This window comes from Rhinolophus sinicus, linkage group LG09 (genome assembly GCF_036562045.2).
Source record: "Rhinolophus sinicus isolate RSC01 linkage group LG09, ASM3656204v1, whole genome shotgun sequence".
Classification (NCBI taxonomy): domain Eukaryota; kingdom Metazoa; phylum Chordata; class Mammalia; order Chiroptera; family Rhinolophidae; genus Rhinolophus; species Rhinolophus sinicus.
Genome location: NC_133758.1, coordinates 56,255,099 through 56,266,926, shown reverse-complemented (window position 1 = coordinate 56,266,926; position 11,828 = coordinate 56,255,099). Strand labels below are relative to the sequence as shown.

At 47.8% G+C, this 11,828-nt stretch overlaps 1 long non-coding RNA gene across 12 annotated transcripts in view; it reads right to left on the bottom strand.

Annotated features, from left to right (window-relative positions):
• Positions 1–6,325: 6,325 nt before the first annotated feature.
• The window catches only part of LOC109439156 (uncharacterized), a 32,476-nt gene continuing 26,973 nt past the window's right edge, over positions 6,326–11,828 (bottom strand). For 4 of the 12 annotated variants that reach the window (XR_012498812.1, XR_012498813.1, XR_012498816.1 and 1 more), the window contains 2 exons: positions 9,990–10,304; positions 6,326–8,277 (listed from right to left, as the gene is read on the bottom strand). This is a non-coding gene — a long non-coding RNA (uncharacterized LOC109439156). Of the gene's footprint in view, positions 8,293–9,989; positions 10,305–11,828 lie in introns of all 12 variants that reach the window. The other 8 variants (XR_012498820.1, XR_012498815.1, XR_012498821.1 and 5 more) reach the window with 2 other exon arrangements.

Genomic DNA, 11,828 nt, shown 5'->3' with positions numbered 1-11,828 from the left:
GTGTGGCCGCAGGGGTTGGACTCTTCATGTGGTTCCAAGCGCAATGGAAAGAGTGCTTAGTTGGAAAGATATAATCTAATTAAAAACTTCCAAAAACCGGGATTGACTACAGCGGACAGTAGTTGGTGTAGGAGTAGCTGCTGCTCTGTCCTAGGGTAAGAGGGCAGTGACTTGGACCAAGCCCCAGAGACTGGGAAGGGCAGAGGCAGAGTATGCAGGACTAGGTGACAAGCTGCTATGCCACCATCAGAGCCAAGAAGAACGAGTATTAGGGGTGACTTCTCAAGTTTCTGGACCTCAGAGTTCCCTGCCCAGACAACTTGGAGCCTGCCCACAGGCCTGACACGTCCAGGGGGCCTGTGCCAGTGGTATACATCCTCTTAGGCATGGAGAAGAAGAGTGCTGTTTGCAGGGGCAGGTGTGGGTGTGGACAGAGCTGGGTTTCAGTCCAGCCCTGGGTGTCATGCACTCGTGAACTATGTCCTGAAGCTCCAGATGGAGCCAGGGTGGGAAGAGAGGACATACCCTGGCTTCCACAGTATTAGGGGTGAGCCTGCTGGGGTGGGGGGGACCAATAATTGAGGACTGAGAGGCACTCATGTGGAGACAGCAGACAGGTGGCTGAATGCAAAAGATTGAGATTCAGGGCCAGGTCCCAGTAGGAGATAGAAATTTGGAAGTCAGTGGCAAAACAATGAAATAAAAGCCACAAACAGTGATGAAGTCACTTGGAAAAGGCCTGTCCCCGGACATAACATAGTGCCAGAACACAAATGTTTGCTGAATAAATGATTCAGTGGCAGCAAGGAAAATAAATTCTCCCCTCAGAATATATATGCTACTTGAAACAGAAGTAAATATCTGAAAATGGGTGATTTCATTACCTAATGAGATAAAAGAAGGCCTCAAATCCATTATACATAGGCAGGGAAGATCAAAGGTGAGCCATAATATTAGAATAATGGGACCTGTGAAAGTGGGAAATTGGAACTTGACAAGCATTCAGAACACAGGAGAGAATGGACCACAGAGTGAAAGCTGGGTGATCCAGTCATGTCTAACATAGATTCCTCTTCAGGGCAAAACAAATGGTTGCAATTTACAAGCCAAGGTCCCAGAGAGGAGAAAAGAAATTAGGAACCAAAAAGCTGGCATGGATTAGAATACACCCGCCAATGACTTAAGTACAATGAACATGGAAACACTCCAGATGTACAGCCGGGGCATTTTTCTATACTTCAAAATAAGTCACCGACCCCCAAAAGCTTCCTGGCAGAAACAGAAATTACTTTCAAAGACTCGAGCTTCAGATTTATCCTCAATAAATATCCTCAGAGTGACAGAAACTCTTGGGGGTCGGGAAAAAATAAGACAAAAGATTTCACAACCAGCTGAACAAACTGCTCAGATTTGTAACTGTTGGCTGCATGCCAGCCAAGAGGGTTTCTAGTGGAGCTGGCATTTTTCTTCTGTTTTTCAGATGAGGAAACTGAGGCCCAGAGGGGTCAAACATACCAAGGTCACACTGCTGGTGAGCCTCTGAGCCAGGTCTGTGTGTCTTAGGCATTATCCCCTGCATCTCTCTGACATCCCAAAAGTCAATACCCCTTAGAGACCCTTAAAGCAGGCCCACTTCCTTCATCAAGCATCCTCCTCATGACCAGTACTCTGGGCTCCTGCCTGCCAAAGGCTGCTCTCAGGCCCTGTGGCCCAAGCTACCTTTGTGTGTAGTTGCATCTCCAGCCCCACCTGTCTGCTCGGGTTGGCAACCTTTGCCATCTCTGGATGTCAGTGCAACGCCTCTTAATGCCTAGAGGGCTTGAACCCCTGTAGCATCCTGGTGGGTAACTACTGTCCGGCCTCCATTTCCCACAACATGAAATGGAGATTTGGGGAGCTTGAGGGGCTTGCCTGAGCTCCTACCTCCAGAAGAGGTGCAGACGGGACTGACTGGTGGTCAAACCCGAGCCTGACCTTTTGCCCCTCTGCTGGCCCACCACTCTATTTTCTTTACAAACATCTTACCTCAGGGTGGGGGTTGTGACTATTCTGTCTAAAAGTGTGCTCTTAAAAAGCTTGGGCTCTGGCTTCAGATGACCAGGGTTCAAATCTGGTCTCTGTCACCTTTGAGTTGTGTGGCCTGGAGTGAGTTCCTTCACCTCTCTGTGCCTCAGTACCCTTCTCTAGAAAACAGAACCATAGAGTACCTGCTTTATAGGGCTGAGTGAGCATTAAGTGAGTTAATACTGGCTAAGTACTTGGAAAAGAGCCTGGCCTGGGATAAGCTCTTGGTCGTGCTGTGGATCCTGTGAAGCATTCACCTGGCAGCTGCTATTCTTCCTCAGCCACCCTCACCCAGATTACTCTCAGTTTTCAACTGGTCTCCTGGCTTCTACCTTAGCCATCCCTAACCCTGTCCTTAGACTCTCCCTATGCAGCTGCAGCCACCCTGGCCTCCTTGATTTCTCAAATCCACCAGGCTAGCTGCCTCAGGACCCTTGCATTGCCCTTTTCCTCTTCCCTTCACCTTCGAAAGGCTGTCACCTTCTTGATGAGGCCTGCGCCATGTCTCTAGCCTGGCACTCCTGAGCACCATCACCTTGCTCCATTTCCTATTTCTCCACAGCGTACATCCCTTCTGACCTTCCCTATCATTTACTGTCTGATGTTTTCCATCTTCCCTTGATAGAATACAAGCCCTTGAGGGCATATATCTTTGCCTGTATATTCTCTGTGGGGACCCACATGCCTAAATGCTATCTAACATGTAGCAGTGACTCTGAATAATGTTGACTGACTGTGGACTTCATAATCAGCTAGGTGCGTCCTGAAAATGCAGATTCCTGGGCCTCCAAATCAGCCTCTCTGGAGGTGGGGTTCTAGACTGTGCTGGTCACCTCCCCTGCCCCCCAGGTTGGATCTGATGTAGGCACATATTGGAGAGTCATTGCATGGAAGTGGGGGGCCTGCACCCCAGACCCTGTGCTGGCTGACTGCTACATGCCCCAGTGCTCAGACTACAGACCGCATCTCACTCCTGGGGCCCTAGCAGCTTAAGCCCCTGAATTGTCCTGACCTCTCAGAAGTGGCAACAGGCCCAATGCTATATGAGAAACATTTGCTTTTGCAAGAAGTGGCCAGAGGCATGGAAAAAATTCCCAGCTAAGACCCGACCAGATAAAGGCACATTTCCAGGCCATTGAAGAGGTCTTGGCCTTGAGGAAGGAGGATGGCCTGAGGCTGAGTGGGGGAAACCTGGAGAAGAAGATGCAGGAAGATTCACAGAATTGAGCAGTCCCACAGAATGGATGGGGGGAGTCTGGCCCCTGGGGAGGCCGCCAGTTACCCCAAGCAGAGAGGGGGGCCTGCAGGGGTAAAACAGTAACCCCCTCCCCACCCTCTGCAAGAAGAAAGTGGGGGAGGGCGGTGATGGGGCAGGGCTGTGGGTGTGTGTCCAGCACTGGGGGGCAAAGAGGCTAGGAGTTGGTTACCCAACTTTGCCTCTGTGATAGTCACATCCAATCCAACTTTAAAAATGTAAATACCCTTGACTTAAGTCCCCCTGCCCACTGCCCCCCGCCCAAGCCTGGCCCCTTATTCTAGAGACATGCTATCCCTGTGAGCAAAGGCAGTCACGGGGGTCCTCGGCACAGTGTGGCAGCAGAAGGAACACTCTTCCGGAGGGCTGGCATGTGATTAGTATTCCGCACAATGGAACTACCAGGGTCAGGAAATGTCTCCAGTACCCATATGGCTTTCTCAGAAAGATTGTTAAGTGTGTGTATGCGTTAGAATCCATTTTGTGTTGTAAGAACAACATGGTTTGTTTTGCTTAGCATATCCATGGAAATGGGCACAGCGAAGTAGCACTGCTGGAGGCAGAGGCCAGTGGGAGGGACACTGGCTCTTCATTGAACGCCCTTTTGTACTGTTTGGCTTATTTGCTATGTGCACAAATTATACAGAAAAATCTGCTACACTGAAAACAAACCCATGTGACCATTACGGGCCTCTGTACGTGCCCAACTCTTGGCCAGGAATGCTCTCCTATGACTCTTGGCCTGGCTAGACCCTCTCATCCTTCGGGCCTCCTCTCGAATGCTCTCCTGAAAGATGCCTGTCTTGACATTCCAATCTAACTATCCCTCCTGCTTCTCTGTCTTATTCTCTGACTGATTTTCTTTATCTCCATTACAGGTGAGCTTCTTCCCTGACAGGCATTTATATAAATAAATGTTGGAAGCAGGCACTGTGTTGGTCTTGCTCATTGTCCTCTCCTCAGCATCCAGAACAGAGCCTGCCCTTGGTAGCACTTGGTGTCTCCTTGATGCCCTTCCTCGCCCTTTCACCCTGTTTCTCACAGTTCCAGAGCCCAAGGGGTTGGATAGGTCCTCTCAAGGCTCTGGTCCACTGTCACTTCCTCAAGAGTACACCTCCCAAAAATAAAAAATAAAAATAAAAAAGAGTACATCTTTCCTGGAAGCCCTCCCTCCCCAGTGCTTCCCCCTTCTTCCAACTCTGTCCCAGTGAGGCATCCCTGGGGATGGTGCTTGTGTGCATAGGTAGTGAAGAGGGCTTTGGGGCCCTGCTAGGTGGCCCTGGACAGACCATTCTCCATGCCTGGACTTCAGTGTCCTTATCAGTAAAATGGGGACAAAAACAGGCAAGGATGGTGCGTTGAGCCAGGGGAGGGGAAAAGCCAGTGAGAGAGGGAGAGTTTGTACAGGTCCCCAGGGAGCTGGACATCTGGGGTGTGATGTGCCGGTAGAGAAGAGATGTGAGGACCCTTGCGTGCAAATGCAGTGACTTCCCAATTCTCTTGTCTATAACCCAAGTTAAGGAATCCATTGTCTAGTGCAAGCCTAAAAGGAAGGTTTCACAGAACAGTACTTACCTTATCATCTGTGATGAACTCTGATAGTTTCTTTCCCTTCCTTTTTGATTTTGTCTTTTCTTTTGATTTTTGTTCTTAACAATGCTGATTGGGGTGGCCGGATGGCTCAGTTGGTTAGAGTGTGAGCTCTCAACAACTAAAGATTGAAAACGGTGACTGGACTTGGAGTTGAGCTGCGTCCTCCACAACTAGATTGAAGGATAACGACTTGGAGCTGATGGGCCTTGGAGAAACATACTGTCCCCCAATATAAATTAATTTTAAAAACCCACAAACAAAACAACGCTGGTTGCCCTTTACTAAATGGATTCCAGGACCCACTACTGGATTATAACTTGCAGTTGGCAATATCAATCAAGAGACTTGGCAAGTGACTGGCAGGAAAGCTCATTGTCCAGGCCTGGCCATGCCCCTGCCCCACACCCCTTCCCTGAGCATGTTGGGGTGGTAGAGGTAACAAATGTCACATCTTCCTCCATCCTACTGGGTTGGGGTGGGGAACCCTAAGCTGAGCTCTGCCTCTGTTTTTGCTTCTGTTTCCAGAATATTTCAGCATAATCCCCCTTAACCCAAATGACACACCTGGGTGGTGACACACCCAAGATGCCCTGACAAGGATGGAGGAGCTAGGAAAATATTCCACTCTGGGTAAAGAGCGCTACCCTAGCCCCCCAAAATTTCCCTAGTCCCAGCCACTGCACTCTCCTAGGCCAGCTCTGAAACCCAGTAACAGAAGGGGGCACCTTACACTGCCAGCTTTGTTCCATTGTTCTGATGAGTGGGGGCCTGCATCCTTCCAGCCAGTAGGTATTTTGAATGTCATTCCTGCCCACATGTCTATGCTGGAGCAGGGCTTGGCTCCAGGCCTGGTTGCCTTGGAACCTCATATTTCCACTCCTCCCTACCCTGTCTCTTTCTTTGCCAGTTTTGCGTCTTGTTTTTTTCAAAGAGCCACCACACAGGAAACAAAATATTTAACTTACCCATGTCCAAACCACTGGTTAGTTCTGAGGTTCTGCTGTCCATATTCTCAAGGCCACTTACATCTCCACTCGCCACCTCCTCCTCTGCTCTCTGCTGTGCCCAGGAGGCTGACCTTCAGGGCTGTACCCTTTGTGCCTCACTGTGGGTGTCTTGTGGTTTGACCAATAGGAGGTCCTAAGAGGTAGGCAATGGGGGGCAGGTGTGGAGAGAGTTCAGGCACTTCCCCACTCCCTCGGGTGGGAGTAACTGGGAGCTACACTGACCCTCACCTGCCCCATCTCTGTCTTTAATTCATCATTCAGCCCCCTTGATGCATTGTCTTGTCCTTCTGGGAAGCTGGCTTACTGATATGCCCTCTCACAGCCCTTTTTGCATGCAACAGCAGAACAGTCATCTTAAAACCCTTAATCAGTTTCTCTGTTGCCAGAAAACTTCAGTGGACTCCCATTGCTCTGAGAATACAAACAAAAATCTTTATTACCATCTACAATAGTATTCTTTAAATTACCAGTTGCATTCCCTTAGTGGATCAGGAGGTAAATTGAATGGATTGCATTTCTTTCCTTCGCTTTTTCTCCCTTCTTCCAAGGACATTAGAGCAGAGCAGAAGGGGATGGAATAGAGAACATCAGCGCTCTCTGCCAAAGCCCAAGTTAGGGGCTATGTGGTTCAGGCAGAAGTGATGTCCTACTGTGGGCTATGGTGCCAAACTCTGGGAATCCATGGCTTCCCCTTGGTCATCTCCACAGCTCCTACCTCACCCCCCACGGCCACCTGGCTCACAGCCTTAGCCTCCTGTCAGTGCCTCAAACACGCTGGCTCTTTCCTGCCCCAGGGCTTTTGCATCTTCTGCTCCCTTGGCCTGGATGGCCTTTCCTTCTGCTCTTCCCAAGACTTCTTCTCACTCCAACATCACCTCCTTAGAGAGGCCCTCACTGGTTAGCCAACCTGATGCAGCTTCCCTCCATCTTTCTGTTCTCTCTCATGGGACATTGTTGTATTAGAATCTCCAGGAACATACAAAGAATGGCTAGACGAGGAGTATTAACTATTCCTAGCACTTATTATCAGTGGTTATCATGTCTACTCATTTCCTTGCTTATGCCCACAGGAGTAAAAACTCCCAGAAGGTAGGCCCTCACTTTTCTTGTTAGTGGCTATATCCCTAGACCAGTATCTGTCACACAGTGAATGCTCAATAAACACCTGACAAGCGAATAAGTGGGTGAACTCTGTCTGTTTCTGGGAAAGGATTGAGTTCAGGGAAGAACAGTCCCAGGATACTTTGCATACTTGGTGACTCTGGGTAGGAGCTGGGACTGAGGAGTGGGTGCAGATGGGGACGGTTGAGGGCCCTTGCCTGCCCTGGGCCCTGTGTGTGCCCTCCCCACCTTCCCTGCCCTGTCAGCCCTGACAGCTTGCAGGGTCCAACTCCACCTGACCTGACAGCTGGAGCTCCCTGCTCCAGGCGACAGGTCTGTTCACTAGCAGAAAGCTCGCAGATGTGCACCAGGAGAGCCTCCTCCAACCTCTGCCAACTGTGGGTTGTGTCATCAGATGCATCCCTCTTTGCAGCTCAGCCCCTCAGCTGAGAAAGCAAGATTGTAATACCTATTGTGAGGACAGAATGAGGCCATGTGCCGTGCAGTTGACCTGTTGAAAGATTGACATGCAGTTGACAATGATAATCAACCATTCCAAATCCTGGGCAGAGCGGGTGCACATTGGTTGGCCAGTTGGAGAAGAAGCTCCTGGTCCCATGATGGCTTGTCCATTATGTGGGATGGTGGCAGTGCCCAAAATGCCATCGTCTGGACTCCTTTACATGGTAGCCTCTCCTGAATCATCTTCTGAATAGCAAATATTTCAGGGAAAGGCTGTGCAATAGGGCTCAGCCTTCAGAACAGGAGAGTTTTTCTCTTCTTGCAGGTTGGGAGCATGTAAAGGGTCTATATAGTATAGAGAAAGTGATGAGGGAGGAAGGGCATGAAGGGAAAAACAGACAGCCAGGGCATGCCGGGCCTTGAATTTAGACATAGATGAGGTCCTCATCTCAGCACATACCCATCAGAATAAATTCCAACTGGAGTAAAGAAGCTAATGATAACACTGAACCATGCATGACAGTACAGAGGGTGAGTTGTGACTATGCAACAGGGTGAAAATCTGACTAATCCATAGATAACCCCGAAAGAGGGGAATTTTCTAAATATGACATCACAGGTATAACCCATAACTGCGTTTGGCTATATAAATATAGATGAATCTTGCAACTCAAAAAACATGGTTGGCCACATATGTGATGCCCAGAGTTCAATTCTTCCTCTGCAGGAGTTCATACACCTCAGTAAGGAGAAGATCAGCACCCTGATGCCAGGCAGATGACATAAACAGGTGGTCTGCAAAAGAAATACCTGCCAGTAAAATATAAACAAGCATATGAAAAAACACTCAACTTCACTAATAATCCAAAAAATACAAATTAAAATGATGGCACTTTTTTTTTTTTTTTACCTGTCACACTGGCAAAAACTGACCAGAAAATGATCACTTTTATAAAGTCACAGTCCTCAGTGCTGATAAGGACATGTGAAATGGGGATAGGGATCTATCGATGGCAGGGATCTAGGTTAATATAATTTCTGAAGGATGAGTTGGTTACAAACAACAAATCTAAAAAAACGCTTGAATAGAAATCTCACTTTTCAAATTTATCTTTCAGATAGAGTAGGATAGGTATATAAAGATGTATGCACAGGGGAGGTGTATTGTAGTTTTTATATGATAGTGAAAAATTGGGAAAACATAAATGTCCTTCAAGAATGGATTTGCTAAAGTGATGCACCTCCCTCTGTGGAATACTAGGCAACTTTTAAAAACTATTCCTATCAACCTGTCACCATTGGCACAGGAAGAAATCCACAATATATTGTTCTGTTTAAAAAAGACTCCAGAAGCACCCCATGTCTATCAATGGATGAATGGATAAACAAAATATGGTCTATCAATGCAATGGAATACAATTCAGCCTTTAAAGGGAAGGAAATTCTGACTCCTGTTACAACATGGATGAACCTTGAGGCCATGATGTAAGTGAAATAAGCCAGTCACAAGAGGACATGTATTGTATGGTTTCACTTATAAGAGGTCGCTAGAGGAATCAAAGTCATAGAGACAATAGAATGGTCATTTCCAGAGAATGGGGAATTAGTGTTGAAGGGGTACTGAGTTTCCCCTATACCTCTTGAAAATTTTTGGAAATAAATAGTGGTGATGGTTGCGCAACAATGTGAATGTCCTTTACACTACAAAACTTAAAATGGTTAAGATGGTAAATTTTATGTTTTTAACCACATTTTTGTTTAAAAAAGGCATCAAAACAATATGTATAATGTGTTTCTATTTTTGTGATATAGCAAGAAAATGTTAACTACAATGTAATTTTGAATGAGTTTTTTAAATTGTTTTTTTATACTTGTCTGTATTTTCTGATTTTTGTGCAGTGAGAACATTTACTTTTATACTAATAAAGACTATTTCAAAGTAACATACTAAGTTGCACAATCGAAACAGACATACAACAAAACCATATTAAGTGTACCAATTTAACCACCTTCCAACAGTGTCAATTGGATGAAAAGTGTATCTTGTTTAAATTTGTGTTTCTTTGATCAGTGGTGAGGTTAGGAATTTCTCTGTGCATGCATTGGACATTTGTACGTTCTGTTCATGTTTTTTCCACTTGGGTCGGTGTTTCCCTTACTGTGTTTTGAAGTGACGAGAAATTCCTTCCTGAATCTGGCAAGTGGCTAGTGTCAAGCTGGGGTGGTGGTGCCAGTTTAGTGATCTTGGTGATTTCATGTAAGTCCAAGACTCCTGCACAGACCCCTGCTTATGTGTGAAGCCTGCCCTGCGTGTGCAATCAGCAGTGACTTCCCACCACCCTGGTTTCTTGTGGTTTGCTCAGAGCCTAGGCATAGCCAGCAACCCCTAACTCACAGGACAGGCACCCTGGGGAAAGGGAATGGGAAATTCAGGCTCGAGGTGGGCCTGAGAAACATGTGTTAAACTTTGAGGACTTTAACCAGGCAGGAGTGACTCATTAACTCACCCATCAACACCTGTCCACCTGAGCTAAGGAGGGGCCAGATTTCATTGGGAGGTGACTTTGATAAGTCTTCATTTCTGAATGTGAATTCAATTCCTTCCAACATACATTGTTGAGTTTTTCGCATCTGTTCTTTTGATTTGGTCCTTTTGATTTGGTTCTCAGGCGTGTTCACCCTACTATTCAATCTTGGTTGAATTTTCATGAGTACCATTAAGTATGGATTTTTCAAGAATTCTTTTTCTCTGAGTGCTCCTTTTCATAGTGGTTAGTTCTTGTTTTATGGATTCACTATCCCCGTGGTGATCACAATTGTGCCTATATCACAGAGAAGGTGAAAGTTATAAAGCACCTAGAACAGTGCCTTGCAATAGTAAACCTTTAGTAAGCTCCATGCTTGGTATATAATAAGCACTTAATATAGTTACCTACTGTATTAGCCAGCAGTTCACAGAAGCTTTTCTGGGGCTGTGCCAATGGCCTGGGGTGCATTGCTTGCCCTAGCCCCATGGCACAGTTGAGGGAGCCACACATAGCCTGATTTCACCTTCCCTTCCCTAAGGCTGTGCCTCAATTGCCTCAGAAGACCCGTGGTTCAGAATCCTCTACTCAGGTCCCCTTGGAGGCTGTTTTAGCCAAACTTTTGGTGCAGAGGAGAAAACAGACTCATGGAGCGTGGGGACTTGCTCTGATCTCTGCAGCCAATTAGAGATGGGACTGGACTCCAGGTGTCTGGGATGCCCAGATCTACTGTCAGAGAGTCACAAACCCAGCCACGCACCTCATGCCCTAACTCTTGTTTTCTCACGGTGACAGTGGCTCCTGCATGGTGGCCTTGAAGGGTGAGGGCACATCCTCCCCTCCCTCTTTCCCACTGCCATGGGCTGGAGCTCAGATGTGGCTGTGAGTCACCAAGTGGGAGAGGGCAATGGCCAGTAGTGGAGGAGCCTGGGTCCCTGAAATTGGGACACACCATCCTAGTCTGACAGCAGCTTGGACTGGTGGGTGGGCACTCGACAGACTCCTCTCTTATTTACGACACTGCTATTCTGGGTCTCTGAGCCAGCATAGGCATCTTTGTCCTGACTCCCCACAGTGGGCTGCCTTGCTTGGCTCAACCCCAGGCCTGTGCCCACTAGGCTGTTGGTCACTGCTTGGACCTCTAGAACCATGACAGTTGTTCCTTGACCCCCGGGCTTGGGTGAAGCAGCCTTTTCCAGAGGTGCAGGTATAAGGACAATAAAGACCAAGTGACAGAAGATTCTGGACAAGTGAATGCCAGGAGTCACTGCCTGAGCTGTTGTGGGGACAGAGCCAGGAGAGCAGTTTCCAGGCTCTTGGCTTCACAAGAAAAGGTAGTGGCTCGGTTATTGGATGGCCATCAGCTGTAATCAGATGGCCATCTGCTGTGGCTGGGTGGCCATCAGCTGTTACCGGTTAGCCATTAGCCACTAATGTAACTGCTGTGGCTACACCAGCAGGGTGGTTGGTTGACAGAGAAGTGGATAGTGGATTGCAGCTAACAAGTGGTTTGGTTGGCAGAGAAGCGGACAATGGATTGCGGCCAGCAAGTGTGGTCAGCAAGCAGATTACATTGCGGATCGTGTTGATCCTACGTCCTGTGTCTCGCCCGGCCGCCAGCGAGACTGGGGTGCAGGAGGACCCCTCGTTGGGGTCCTGGCGGATGTTTGCTTCCTGTGTCTCCAACCCAGCTACCATCGAGAATAAAGTGGTGTGACTCCCCTTATCTATGGCTCCGTTGGTGTTCCTTGTTGGCCTCGTCATGTCCTGCGTTCTTGGGCGGGGAGTGGGAGCTGAGACCCTGCATGACAGCTGTGCTTC